Source organism: Sciurus vulgaris, assembly GCF_902686455.1.
Source record: "Sciurus vulgaris genome assembly, chromosome: 5".
Taxonomy (NCBI): Eukaryota; Metazoa; Chordata; class Mammalia; order Rodentia; family Sciuridae; genus Sciurus; species Sciurus vulgaris.
The window spans coordinates 24,488,841-24,504,517 of record NC_136465.1 but is presented as its reverse complement, the minus strand read 5'-3'; the positions used below and the strand labels follow the sequence as shown (position 1 = coordinate 24,504,517).

Genomic DNA, 15,677 nt, shown 5'->3' with positions numbered 1-15,677 from the left:
CAAATTGGTGCAACCATTCTGGAAAGCAATATGGAAATTCCTCAGAAAACTTGTAATGGAACCAATCTCTGATCCACTTATCATACTCCTTGGTATGTTCCCAAAGGACTTAAAATCAGCATACAATAGTAATGCTACCAAATCAATGTTTATAGCAGCTCAATTCACCACAATAGCTAAACTATGGAACCAGTCTAGGTGCCCTTCAATGGATAAATGGATAAAGAAAATGTGGTATGCATACACAATTGAATATTACTCAGCCATGAAGAGAAATGAAGTTATGGCATTTGCCGGTACCTGGATGGAACTGGAGACTATCATGCTAAGTGAAATAAGCCAATCCCAGAAATGTTCTCTCTGATATGCAGATGCTAAGTCACAATAAGAGGAGGGGGGTTATAGGGAAGAATAGAAGTACTTTGGATTAGACAAAGGGGAATGAAGGGAAGAGAGGGGGAATGGGAGTAGGAAAGTCAGTTGAATGAACCGAACATTACATTCCTATGTTCATGTATGTCTACATGACCAATGTAACTCCAAATCATGTACAACCTGAAGAATGGGAGGTTATATTTCATTGATAAATAAAAAGTTTTTGAAACTCACTTGTTGAAATCCTCGCCTCCAAGGTGATGTTATTGAGATAAGACCTTTGGGAGGAAGACTCCTCTTCATCATCATGGGAAGACACAACTGGAAAATATCATTTATGAACCAGAAAACTTGTCCTCACCAGAAACCAAATCTACTGGCACCTTCATGTTGAACTTCTCAGCCTCCAGAACTGTAAAAGATAAATTTCTGTTGTTTGTAACTATTCAGTCTATGGTATTCTTTAGTAGCAGCCCAAACAAATTAAAACATTAGTCAATAGAATATACTTAATTTTTAAAATTAAGTTTAAATATTTTAAATTCCAATTCATAAGTATATAAGTATATGAGTATATGAAGCCAAATTTTTATGATATGAGCTCTTTTGGCTAATTACCTAAAATAATACCTAATTCTGTAATTATATAGTTTAATTTTAATATCTTAACATTTAATGGGGGAATCAAATGTTAAGTAAGCCAGGAAACAGAAAAATTTAAATAACTATGTCTAAAGTTATAAGAACTGTATTGTCTCAAAATATGAAATAGTTCATATTTTAAAATATATAAATCTCACATGTCATTCACTGCTTCTTTTGCCCTCCCATTTTATTTTATTAAAATGGGAGAAAAAATGGAAAATTGAGAGAAAAAACAAAGGGGAAAGATAAAATTTTGAACAGAAAGAAACAGAATGTTCAGTGACACTTTTCCTATTATCCCTAAATTATTTTGCTATTATCTCTAAATTTTTTAATAATGCCCCCAAAACTGAAATATCAGTGAATAATCAAGTTCTTTCCACCATGTGAAAAATGATGAAGTAGAAAAGAACTTGGTATAGTGAAGATCTGTTAGAAAACCAATGTAGTTGGAGGAAGAGTGGGAGAAGAAAGGTAATTGGTGAACCTAGAGGAGTAGCCAGAGGCTAAATCATGCAGAATTCCAAAGGCCAATGAGCATTTTACTCTTGATGGTAAGATTTTACACTGGATTCCTAAGGGAAGTCATTAAAAGACTTCACATGGAGAGAAATATAATCCAGTGTATGCTTTAAAAAGTTTACCCTGACTGCAATGTTATTAGACTAGAGGCTGGTATAGAGAATAAGACAAAGGAAAAATAGAGGATAACAGAGAGAGAGATGATAGTGTCTTACAGACTATTGACAGCAACTAGAAAGAAGTAGCCATTTTCAAAATACTTGAGTTGATCTTGTCCAAAATGCTTGACACCAGAGGTGTTCAGACTTTGTATTTTTTCATATGGTGGAATATTTACATATACATATAATGTATATTCTTGGGAATTGGACCAAAATCTAAACACCAAATTCTTTTGTTTCATGTACACCTTATAAACATAGCCTGAAAATTATTCTAATTTTTTTATAATTATTAACATATTAATTGTACAAATTAATGAGAGTCACTGTTATAGTTCCATAGGTTCATCATGTGTTGATTATGTCCATCCACCCTTGTATCCACCTTCCTGCTCCCTTACTTTATGCTTGTCTTGAAAGGTCTTTATTTCTTCTTCAATTTTGAAAGATATCCTTGTTGAGTAGAATAATGTTGGTTACAGTTATTTTCTTTCAGGACTTGAATTATATTATTTCATGTGCCCTGATCTTGGGGTTTACATTGAGAAATCTTCCATTAGTCTAATGAATTTGACTTTAAATGTAACTTGGCACTTTTTCTTGCAGATTTTAATATCTTTTGTTCTGTATTTTGACAATTTAACTCTATTATACTGTGAAGAGGTTCTTTTCCAATCACATCCACTTGGGGTTCTAAATGCCTCCTGGACTAGGATGTCCACGTCTTTCCAAGATTAGGGAAATCTTCCGCCATTGTTTCATTGACTATGTTACCCATGTCCTCAATCTTTAGTTCTCAGGTACAATTGTGTGTCAGGTGTTTGATTTTTAAAAAGTGTCCCAGAGATCTTATATTCTTTCTTTCTTTCATTTCTTTCTCTTCATCTGAATGTAATATTTTGAAAGACCCTTCAAACTCTGATGATATTCCCTATTCTGTTTGATCTAGTCTGTTACTGAGGCTTTCAACTGAATTTTTTATCTAACTTATTGAGCTTTTTATTTCCAAGATTTCTGTTTGGTTCTTTTTGTTTGTTTTGTTTTGCAGTGCTGGGGATTGAACTCATGGCCTTGTGCTTGCAAGGCAAGTACTCTACCAACTGAGCTATATCCCCAGTCCCTGTTTGGTTCTTTTTTAATATCTCTATCTCTTTACTGAATTTGTCATTCAGATCCTGCATTGTCTTCCTTATTTATTCAACTGTTTATCTGTATTTTTTGGATTAATTGAGCTTTTTAAAAATCATTCTTTTGAATTGTTTATCCAGAATTTCTTCTCCTTTGACATCTTTGGAATCTACTATGGAACTTCAGGAGGTGCCATATTACCATGATGTATCTTGAGTTTCTATTGAGATTTAATGTTTGCCAAGATGAGTATCTCTTCTGCTTTTTTTGTGATGATCTTCTTGGAAAGCAGCTTTCTCCTGATGATGTGTCCTGGGGTACTGTTTAGTAGGTACTCTTGAGTTTACTTCCCACTAAACACAATAGTGTGATCTTTCTATAGCTTCTTTGCTTATTATTTGTGAGTTTGGGCACAAAGCATACCATTTTAAATTGGAGAGACCCACAGTCTCTGCAGATTTTGAAAGAGTTGGAGCACTCTGATAATTGAGTCAGAGGTGCTGTAGGTAGAAAAATATAGTTACTCCTACACAGGGAGTGGTAGCCCTAATCAGGTGATGGGAGTTTCCATGGCACTGTTGATATTGGCAGCGTTAGCTGAAAATAATTCTGATGCTGATTGCTTCAGTTGTGTTGCAGGTCCAGAAACTCTTGTCCTCTGATTGACACTGGTGCAGCACCATGTGCTTCATGGGGAGAGGCACGGATTGGAATCACAACTCCCCCTCTGTGCCACTTACCTCCAGTTTTGCCAACAGTGCACAACCAGATGAGTTGCAAGTGCAACTGTAATAGAGGACTCGTATGAGTGCACTGTTAGCAACCGTGTTTTTTCTCTCTGCTGCTACTGTAGGGAAGTGTTCCCAAGGGTGGGACCTCAAACACCCCAAGCTATGCCCACCTGAGGATGAGTGGACAACCGGAAGCTGATGTCCTCGTCTCCTCTCCTCTCCTCTCCTCTCCTTTTCTTGTCTTGTCTTATCTTTTCTTCTCTTTTCATTCTGAGGATAGAATCCAGAGCTATAGCCCTAGCCACCTCCCCTTTTTTTTTAGGCAAAAACTATTTAAGGTACAGGAATAAATACAAATGCTTGAACAAATAGATATACACAGTGAGTTCCAACTTAAGGACCTAAGGAAAAAACCATACAAAGGCTGACTATAAGCCCTAAGGCATCATACCACTAATTTGGATGTGGGTTTGATTTCACAAACAAAGACATAAAATAAATAAATAAGTACATAAATAGATATCACTCTCAGTTTTACCCAAATAACCACATTTGCTTATATCTCCAGTGAGGGTGCTAACTAAGCCAAATGTCACCAGTTAACAACTGGGAAACTTGCCCCACTTAACAAGATGACTAGATCTGTCTACTCAGTAATCTAAGAAGTAGATTAGCATATTTGGTAGGCTCCCTTGAACTGCTGATAACCCAAATAACATTTTCATCATTCATGCTGATATTGAAGATGGGAAACATTTGGGTAATGTCATTGGATTTCTTTGTCTCAACAATAAAACTTGGGGATAATTTTAGCCCAACTATCTTTTTCAAGTGAAAAAAAAAATTGTGGTACTCAGATTCTGCCTACATAAGGGCAGAATCATGACTTGAAGTCAGACTTCTGTCAGTCAACACAACATCGTTCCTCAAGAAAATCCTGGTAATCACCTTGAAGACTCTGCCAACATATCCCGGAGGAACCATGGGATAGTAAAAGAACATCAGAGTGGAGTTCAAAGACCTAAGCAAAATTCTGCCACTCCCCATGAAATATTGAGAAAGTTAGCTACTTTCTCTAGGTATCAGCACTCTCTTCTAAGAACAGGTATTCATTTGTTCAGTCATACACAGATGCTATTCTAGGAACAAAACTGACAATGATCAATGTCCTCTACAGAGCTTACAGAAATGCAATAAATAATAATAATAAAGTAAAAATAGCATGATTTAACTTCCAGGTCAAAGAATTACTGTGGCCACTATGTTGACAATTGATTCAAAGAGGTAAGAATAACTGTAAGAAGATAAGTTAGTAGCTGCTGCAGTTATCCAGAGGCAGGCAAATATGACCCAGACTAGAGGAGCTACAGAAGAAAAATAGGAAAGTGCTTAAATCCTGACAATATTGTAAATGTACAGATGATAAGATTTCCTGATGGACTGAATATAACAGGAGAAGTAAAGAAAAGAATCAAAACTGGAATTTGAGCAACTAGAAAGATGCAATTATTATCAACTAAGACGAAGGTTTTTGGTAAGACCTGGAGATCATTTATAGACCCTTTGAAATCACAATGTCTAAAAGAACCTAGTGAAGATGTTGAGTGGGAATTTGAATATTCAAACTTAGAGTCAAAGATACTATATGGTAATTGTCAGCAAATAGATGTTTGTGTTAGCTCTTTCATTGCTGTAAACAACATACCTGAGAAGAACAACTTAAAGGAAGAAAAGTTTTGTTTTGGGCTCACAGTTTCAGAGGTTCAGTATATGGTTGGCCAACTCTAGCACTATGTGCCTGAGGTAAAGCAGCACATCATGGTTGAAAAGTGTGGCAGAAGAAAAATGCTCAGCTCATGGCAGCTGGAAAGCAGAGAGAGAGAGAAAAATGACAAGATGGAGTCCCCAAGGGCACACCCCCAGTGACCTACTTCCTCCACCCATGCCCATTGCCTACTGTTACCACCCAGGAGACCACTGAAATTATTAATTCATCAAATGGATTAATCCACAAGTAAGGTTACAGCTCCCGTCATTGCCTAAAAGTCCCAGGGAAATTGTGTTTTCGAAATGGGAGCTCTTCTGGATCCAAATTATGACAAGGACCAAACTTGTTTGATGTAATTGCATCACATATCACCTCCAGAGAGAGAGAAAAACTGTGAAAAAACACTTTCTAAGGAGTAAAAGCCACTTGATTTTACTCCATTTTGGGTTCAGAAAACTTGCTTGAAAGAATGAAGGAATTCAACTTTCGCCAGCTTCCATAATAGCTGTAGGGATCCTTCCATCTTATACTTACTTAAAGATAACAACAATAAAAGCAATTTTAAAATACTGAAAACATAGTATATATTGACAACTGTACACATTTTACTAAAATGTTGATTTGAGCATAGATTTCAAAGTTAATTTCAAATTTTATAGTGGGTTTTGGTTTCAGCTTCTAGTTCTTTCTTACAAAGTTTCTAAAAACTGTCATCCAATTATGCCTTAATATGTGAGCATATATTTTTTTATTTCTCCTGGTGTTTTCCCTTTTTTTTAAAGAGAGGATTTCACTAAGTTGTAGAGGCTGGACTCAAACTTAAGATCCTTCTGCCTCAACCTCCCAAGTAACTGGGATTACTGGTTTGCACCCAGCCCTTTCTACTTAAGTAAAAGTATTCACCAGGATTCAGGCAAGATTGGGTCATGTGGATACTTGGGCATAATTCCTCTCAGCTCGGTTGGAGAGTGGCAGAGCACTCTCCAATGTGTGTGAGACTGTAGGCTAGCATCACAAAAAAAGGAAATAAAAATTGAAAAATGAAAAATAAATAATAAGAAGGAAATATAGAAAAACATAAAAGTATACAAAAAAATAAGTTAAAAGTTTTAAAAAGTAAAAACAAAAAATCTGTAACATAGGAAAAAAATGAAAAATAATGAGAGAAATATATATTTTAAAATTTATATATGCATACATTATGTATATATGCAAATATGTATGTGTATATGTATATATATACCTATGTGTGTTTGTATATATTCTCCTACTCCAGGTGCCAGGAGGGTGAATGGAGTAGGGGTGGGTGATCACGGGCTATGCTGCTCAAACCTTTTCTCCAGGTCTTCTTAGGCTACTCATCCTGACAGCAGGAAGGTATCCAGGGGTTTTCTTGTCTCTTGGAACTTTCAGGTATGGTCCCAGCAGGTATCAAGTGAGAGTGAGATGTGGCTGCAGCTCATTGAAATGTCTCTCAGCTGGATTCCACACCCAACAAGTTAAGGAGAATGCAGGCTGCACCAGGCATGTAGTCTCTCTGGAGCTTTTTAGGCGTGTGCCCCAGAAGCAGGGCAAATGCCATAGCCACAGTGGGTGTCCAGTGCCTCTGAGGGCAGCGGGCAACTGAACCACCCGGTTCCATGCTGGGAGGAGTGCAGCAGGACACATGGGATCTGCTGTCAACCCTGGTGTCTTCAGTCCTGATTCCCTGCCAAACCACTAGCAACTGGTCACTCCTTGGTCTCAGAGGGCAGGTTCCCTGATCCTCCAATTCCAGAGGGCTCTGCCCTGCACTCCACTCTGCCTTGCAGCCCATAGTCCCCTTAGCACAGAACTCGGTGGGATGATTTCAGAGTGATTCCCCAGAGCCAAGACTGCCTCGTGGGCCCCCCACCCTCCCAGGCAGTGCAGTGGTGTGTCCACAGGGTCCCAGAGTTGGGAATTGGCTGGGGTTTGTCCTCCCAGCAGCCTTCAGGTCATCTCAAAACCCTTCCTTCCTTTGCTGAATTCTTCACTGTAAACTCCCAGTTGTCCTTTTATCTCACAGAATATTTCACTTGAGGCCTCTTTAGTCATTTATTGTATTGGATTCAATAGTGTTCCTCCAAAATGTGTGTCCACGCGGAGCCTGTGAATGTGACCCTGTTTGTAAATATAGGGCCTTTGCCAATGTAACCAAGTTAAAATGAAGTCATCCTGGAAGGGAGGCAGCTCCAAATCCGATGACTACTGTTCTTACAGGGAGAGAGAGAGACACAGAGATACAAGAAGTAAGCAAACCATGTAAAATCAGAGGCAGAAATCAGAATGCTACAGCTACTAGTCAAAACATGCCAAGCATCATAAACAACCAGCAGAAGCTAGAAAGAGCAAGGAGAGATGCTCCCCCAAACCCCATGAGGGCAGCGTAGTTCTGATGACCTTTGACCTGCTCCATTTCCAACCTGGGCCGATTTGCCCCTCCTTAGGCAACCTGTTACCCCCTGAGTCTAGGGAGATCACCTAATTGATGTCAAACTTAGTGTGGACACCCAACCAGCTTAGTGCACAACAGCCCAGAACTCCTGGGCTCAAGCAATCCTCCTACCTCAGCCTCCCGAGTAGCTGGGACTACAGGCACGCACCACCACACCCGGCTCTGATGACATTTTGATTTCATATATCCAGCCTCCAGAGGTATGAGAATACATTCTGTTGTTTGAAGTCACCCCCGTTTGTGGGCATTTGTCATGTCAGGCCTGGGAAACTAACACACTGACTCATCCTTGACTTCTCCCTTTCCACATCAATCTATCACAAGTCTTCATTCTATCCATTGAGTATTTCTCAATTCTATTTGTTTCCTTCAGTCGCATTCCTTCCATCTAATGTAAGTCTCCAGCATCTCCCACCTCACTCTTGTAAAAAAATATGACTCCACACATTTGTTTTTACTGCACGTTTATTTCTTCAACTCAGTAGCCAGAATGATCTGCAAAAGCACAGAAGAAGCATATCTATTGCAGTTAAGATGAAGTTCAAACTCTTTCATATGGATTACAAACCCTTTTATGATCCAACCAACCTACAATCCCAAAGTCAACTACCAACACTTTCTTTATAACTCATTTTATCCAACTCCAGGTAGACTGAACTTCCTCAGCTTTGCCATGATTCTCATCAACACTTACATCTAAAGCTCAACAAGCTTTAAGGTATGCATTTACTTATGTATTTAATGTGAAAGTTAAAAAAAAAAAAAAAAACACAAATTGCCTTTGTTCCATCTTAGTTCATTTTGTTTGCTATAAGAATTATACCCGAGGTTGGGTCACTGCAAAATAAACAGTTTTCTTGGGCCCATAGGTCTGGATACCAAATGGTCCAAACAGCACGATCAAGTGTGCTGGTGAGAGCCCCCTTGTCTGCATAACAACGAGGGGGAGAAGCAGAAAGGGAACCAGTATCATGAATACAGAGCCAAGGCATGGGATGACCTCACTGTATAACATCCCGCAGGAGACCTGATCCATCTCTGAAAGACAATTAACCTGCCCACGTTGGTGGAGCCCCCATGACCTACCTCTTTTTATTTATTTATTAGTGCAAATTAATTAAACAGAATAGTGGGTTTTATTACGGCATTTTCATACATGTACATAATATAATTTGAGCAATTTTACTTACTAATATCTCCCTTGACCTCCCAAAGCCAATACCAAATAAGAAAAATCTGAAAGCATTTCCTCTAATATCAAGAAAAAGACAAAGATGTCCAGTCTCACCACTCCTTATTCAATATAGTACTTGAAATGTTATCCAGTATAACTAGGCAAAAAAAGGAAATAACAGGCCTCACCTCTTTAACCACCTAAATAATGCAACTGTTGAACATTCAGCACCTGAACTTTTGAGCAACAAACCATTTCCAACCACAGCAACTCTGTTCACCAGTGTATGCCCAGTGCCTAATGTACCCAGAATGCATAGAGTGCTCAGTAAACACTTTTAGAAATAGTGACAGAATACAATAAAATCTTGAGTTGTGATAGATCAAAACCAAACAGATATATTTTTCTAGAAATGCAAGTTTCAGCTCAAAAAGTATTTCAACAGAAACTTGAATCACCCTTCATAACACCATTGCTTTAAAGGAAAAAAAAACAAAACAAAACAAAAAAAACCTCCCAGCAAATGAACTTTTGCTCACAATCTGAAAATTAGAAACTCTTTTTTAAAATATGTTCATTAATCATATAACAACTTATTTTTTAATTATATTTTCATTTTTACAGACTGCATCCTGATCCATTGTACACAAATGAGGTACATCTCCTCATTTCCATGGTTGTGCACGATGTAGATTCATACCATTCATGTAATCATTCATGTACATAAGGCAATGATGTCTGTCTCATTCCACCATTTTTCATAACCCCACTCTTCCCTCTCATTTCCCTCTACATAATCTAAAGTTCCTCCATTCTTCTCTCAACCATCATCCCCCAACCCCCATATATATTATCATCCACTTATCAGAGAAAACATTTGGCCTTTGGTTTTTTAGGATTGGCTTATTTCACTTAGCATGATAGTCTCCAATTTCATTCATTTATCTGCAAATGCTGTAATATTATTCTTCTTTATGGCTGAATAATATTCCATTGTGTATATATACATAGTTTCCCTATCTATTTATCTGTTGAAGCACATCTAGGTTGGTTCCACAATCTAGCTATTGTGAATTAAGCTGCTATAAACATTGATGTGGCTGTGTTACTGTAGTTTGCTAATTTCAAGTCCTTTGGGTATAAACCAAGGAGTGGGATAACTGGGTCAAAAAGTGGGTCCATTCCAAGTTTTCTGAGGATTCTTCACTGTTTTCCAGAGTGGCTGCACCAATTTGCAACTTTGCCAGCAAGGTAAAAGTGTGTCTTTTTCCCCACATCCATGACAACATCTATTATTGTTTGTGTTCTTGATAATAGCCATTCTAATTGGAGTAAGATGAAATCTTAGATTTGTTTTAACTTGCATTTCTCTAATTACTAGAGATGTTGAACACTTTGTCATATATTTATGAATCACCTGTATGTCTTCTTCTGTAAAATATTTGTCCAGTTCCTTGGTCCATTTATTGATTGGGTTCTTCATAATTTGGCTATAAAGTTTTGTAAGTTCTTTATAAATTTTGGAGATTAGTGCTCTATCTGAAGTGCATGTGGAAAAGATTTTCTCCCACTCTGTAGGCTCTCATTTCACATTATTAATTGTATCCTTTGCTGAGAAAAAATTTTTTAGTTTGAATCCATCCCGTTTATTGATTCTCGCTTTGTTTTCTTGTGCTTTGGGTGTCTTGTTAAGGAAGTCTAATCCTAAGCTAACATGATGAAGATCTGGGCCTACTTTGTCTTCTATTAGGTGCAGGGTCTCTGGTCTAATTCCTAAGTCCTTGATCCATTTTGAGTTGAGTTTTGTGCAGGGTGAGAGGTAAGGGTTTAATTTCATTTTACTGCATATGGATTTCCAGTTTTCCCAGCACCATTTGTTGAAGAGGCTATCTTTTCTCCATCATATATTTTTGGCTCCTTTGTCTGGTATGAAATATCTCATGCTTCACTTTTTCTGCTCAGGATTGTTTTGGCTATCCAAGGTCTCTTATTATTCCAGATGAAGTTCATAATTGCTTTCTCTATTTCTTTTTTCTTTTCTTTTTTTTTTTTTTGGTGCTGCAGATTGAACCCAGGGTTTTGTGCTTGGGAGGCAAGTACTCTACCAACTGAGCTATATCCCCAGCCCTGCTTTCTCAATTTCTATGAGGAATGTCATTGGAATTTTCATTGGAATTGTATTGAATCTGTATAGTGCCTTTGGTAGAATGGCCGTTTTGACAATATTAATTCTGCCTATCCAAGAACATGGGAGATCTTTCCATCTTCTAAGGTTTTCTTCAGTTTCTTAATCACTCAAGTCTAGTTTTCAAGCAAAACGTTTACACACACAATGTCTGATCATACCACGTGTAGCCTTAGACTCAACTCTGTCTGGAGAGGGTATCACCCCCAAGTGCATTTCAAGACAGGGAAGAAGGATAAAGGAAGTGAGATCATGTTTCTTAGCCTGCCTAGAGACCACAATTCTCCATTTCCCTTTCTTTCCATTCAATCAAGTGTTCCACAAAATCACAAAGATTTACAAGTAGCTTGGAAGAGAAGTTCATCTCTGTAAATATATATGGACATATTTCTTTCCTCCTTTTTATGAAACCACTGTCTATTACTAGCTAAAACCAAAAAGTAAAACCAAGGCAAATCTTGTTCTACCTTGTGCTAACAATACTTGCCATTCTTTACTCTAGGATTCTGGTTTATATACAAGTAATAGGAGCACTCTTATTTCTATTATATTCAAAATAGCATCACCCAAATCTAAGTCCCTTTCCTTGACCCTTGTCCAGTAAATAGCACCACTGTCCACTCAGCTTTGCCTGTCAGCAACTTAGAAATCATTTTTATCACTTCCTCTCCCTCCTCCATTTCCAGTCCCTCAAACAATGCTCATTTTACTTCCTAATATGTCCATTTCCTTCAGTTTTCACCTTCATAACCAACTTCTTAGTTAAAATAGTGTCAATTCTCATTTATATTACTACAATAATCTTCTAACTGATCTCTGGTTATCCACTATTTTTCCTCTAATCTGCCCTGTATGTTGGAAGTAAAATGCAAATCATATCACGTAGCCCTATGCAACTCTTCTTTTTTTCTTTTTTTCCAACTCACCTCCCACATCACCTCTATTCCTACCTCCATCCTCCAATTTGAACTCTTCAGTTGTTTCTCTCATTCCTGGGACAAGGACCACGACCTGGGCCATGATTTGTCTTCTGGCTATCTCCCTCATTTCATCTCTTCCCACTCACCTCGATGGCTAGTCTTCTCTCACTTCCTTGAAGATACCCTGCTCCATTCACCCAGGGAAGCTTCGCTCATCCTGCTTGTGCCCTTGGGACTGGCCTGCTTCTTACCTACTCTACTCAACCACGGAATCACAGTAGAAACATCAGGTCCTCTGAGGACTGTCTTCTTTCAACCCCCAAGACATTATAGTACATTATAGTATCATAGTATTTGTCTCTCTTCTCATCCTCTATCAGTGTCTATCAAAATGCTGGCTCATAGGAAACATCAAATTAACATCTGCAAAATCAATTCTTGCCACGGGAGATTTGACTTACCAAAAGGAACAATATCCTGCTGCACCCTTTTCATCTTGTTGATGCCAACTGAATACTTCTTTCTGACAAAACAAAACAGAAAAAAAGAAAAAGAAAAAAAAATTGTCAAGAAGTCATAAAATTGGGCTGGGGAGATAGCTCAGCTGGTAGAGTGCTTGCCTCGCAAGCACAAGGCCCTGAGTTTGATACCCAGTACTGCAAAAAAAAAAAAAAAAAAAAAAAAAGTCATAAAATTGCTCTTTCTTTTCTGAGTTTCTGTTAGGTCTAATAGTTGATTAGATAAGATAAAATTGCACACCTCTCTTTATTACAGATTTTAAGCCTAACGCACTCCTGAGTCAAGTTGGTTCTCTGAAACTTAAATTTCTCTCACATCATGAAAACATTCATGTGTTGAGTGAGAAACGAGTATTTCCTTTAAAATTAATCATTACCATCTCTGAGCTTTACATGTGTACTAGGATCATGTAGTTTATATTTTTCTCATTCATATCACAATTTCTTGATTTTTAAATATTCATTGAATACACACACATATACTTGCTCATAAAGAATAAGTGATATTAATTGGTTTTAGTAAATGTAGTCCACCATTTACACTTGGTGCTAAGTATTCAGCAATTATTTTCAGTTCAGTGGAGACAGTTCCCTTAGTCTTGAGAGACATCCTTCTTAAGTAGGATTTTCCTAAGTGAGTTTCTTCTTTCCTTTATAAGTAGGATTTCTCCAAATATTTTGAGTTGTCCCTCTTGAATTATTAATATTGCTAATAATAACAAGAATAAAAGCAGCTAACACTTATGAGACCCTTATTATCTGCCATAAAGCACATTTATGTGCATTTAGTACTTATAATAATCGTATAAAATAGGTAACTTTTTATCCTATTTTATATAACAGGTGACTTAGATATAAAGAGGTCAAGTAATTCATCCCCTGCACATTGCTTATAAGTGGTAAGGTTATTTAAAACCAGGCAGTCTGGACTCCAAAGCCATATTCAGTCACTATACTACACTGCCTCTGATCCCTTGGAAAAGGATGTACCCACAAGTTTCCATTTGGGGTATGATCAAGAGTGCTTCTAATGGACCCAAACCTCCTCCAGACAACAAATTTAAGTTATGCACAAAATGCAAGAAGGAAAATAGAAAGTAGGAGGGAAGAGATGGAGGGTGGGTGAGAAAGGACAGTAAAGAAAAACTGAAGGTTCTGGAAAGGGAACAAAATACACAGAATCTTCAGGCAATCTGTACTTGGAAGCAGAAACTATTTCTACAGCTTCCAACCTGAGACTAGGCTAAAATCAATACCTACGCAGAAGCTAACCTTTAATGGAAAATCCACAATCTCTCTGGTAGAAAAGGAAAGGACAGAGTTCAGGGCAACCAATGGCACTGAAAAATGGATGATGAAATTCCCAAAAAGAGAAAATCTGAAAAAAGACCTCACAAATTCTGTACGTAAATATTGTCCCACCCCCTGGCTGATCCGTCATCCATGCATGCACAGGAAAGAATAAAGACAACCCAGCTAAAGATGAAAGACCTGAACTGACTTGAGCTACTGCATAAAAGAGAGAAATTGTTCTTTGATCAAAATCCTCAACACTTTTTGGAGGGATATAACAAGAATTCAGAGTCTCTATAGTCTAACAGTCACAATGTCATGATAAATTCAAAATTATTCAGAATATAAAGGGTCAGGGAAAATATGACTTAATCTCAAGGGAAAAAAGCGAAGAAAGAGAATTCTTTTTCTTTCTGGGTCACTCTTCAAACATGTGACCTAGCTGTTTGAATTAGCAGATAAGGATCTGAAAGCAACTATTATAACCTTGTTAAACAAATTATTACAACTAGCCCAGAAAATAGCGTCACAGTGAATTAAAAGGTTGTAAATGTCAATAGAAAATGAGAAACTTTGCAAAAGACCAAATAGAAAATACAGAAATGAAAAGTAGAATACCTGTAATTAGAAAGGAAGCCTTACTGGTACAACTATCTTCCCCAGAAGAATTCTTTCTCTGTTTTTATATGTAGCAACTTTTCTTCTGTTTAGTGTTACTGATGACCAAGTGTAGATCTCCAAACTCTCAATTTCTCCTTTCTTGAGTGTCCCTATGTCTGATTCCCGCATTTATAAAAAGTACCTTCTCCGTGATATAATTCCTACCTTACTGTCAATCCATGATCTTGATCTATATTTTTGACTGACCTAACCCTGATTTGCTTCAGTTATGGTTTCACAAAATATGTCCACCAATTATGAGGCTTTCCTTTCTTCAAAGGAAGGACAAACCTGATTCCCTTCAGTGTGGACCAGACTTAGCAACTCGTTTCAAGTGAAGAGAATATGACACAGTTGTGATGTGTGGCTTCTGAGATCATCAAAGATATTGAGGCCTACTCCTCTTTCTCAAACAAGCTACCCTGTCACAGGGACCTTGAAGCATCCTTACACAGAGGTATATTATGGAAAGCACCCAATGCCTCCTACCAATAGCCAGCAAGAGGTCCTCTGCCAGTAGTCATGTGTTATGGATAAAATTGAGTCTGCTCTCCCTACCAGAAAGGATTCCCCCAATTGTGTCTTGGAGTCCTAAATTTTATTACATCAGAATATGATTTTAGGGGCTGGGGATATAGCTCAGTTGGTAGAGTGCTTGCCTCATAAGCACAAGGCCCTGGGTTCAATCCCCAGCACCACAAAAAAAAAAAAAAAAAAAAAAAAAAAAATGTGATTTTATTTGAAGATAGAGTTTTACAGGGAGAATCAAGGAAAATGAAGTCATTAAGGTGAGCCCTAGTCTAATATGGCTTGAGTCCATATAAGAAAGATAAAATTTGAACAAAGACACAATGTGAAAAAAAAGCATGTGAAGATGAAAGTGAAAATCAGAGCAACAATAAGCCAACAAGTGCCAAAGATTGTAAGCAAGCACAGAAGAGATAATTCCTCACAGTTCTTAGAACAAGCCAATCCTGAGGATACCTTATCACACACCTCTGGCTTCCAGAATATGAAACAATTGCCGCCTTTGTTCTAAGCCTCACGGTTTGGGTTCTTTGTTATGGCATCTGTATGAAGCTCATACATGATGCATATGAGCACTTTGGAAGTCCTTTCAA

General features: G+C 37.7%; 1 long non-coding RNA gene across 2 annotated transcripts in view; it reads right to left on the bottom strand.

The window, feature by feature from the left end:
- LOC306662827 overlaps positions 1-15,677 on the bottom strand; it is an 84,294-nt gene that overhangs the window by 65,374 nt on the left and 3,243 nt on the right. Inside the window, exons 2-3 of one of the 2 annotated variants that reach the window (XR_013764274.1) lie at positions 12,547-12,608; positions 660-787 (exon numbers count right to left, since the gene is read on the bottom strand). This is a non-coding gene — a long non-coding RNA (uncharacterized lncRNA). Of the gene's footprint in view, positions 1-659; positions 788-12,546; positions 12,609-15,677 lie in introns of those variants that run through there. The other variant, XR_013764273.1, reaches the window with a different exon arrangement.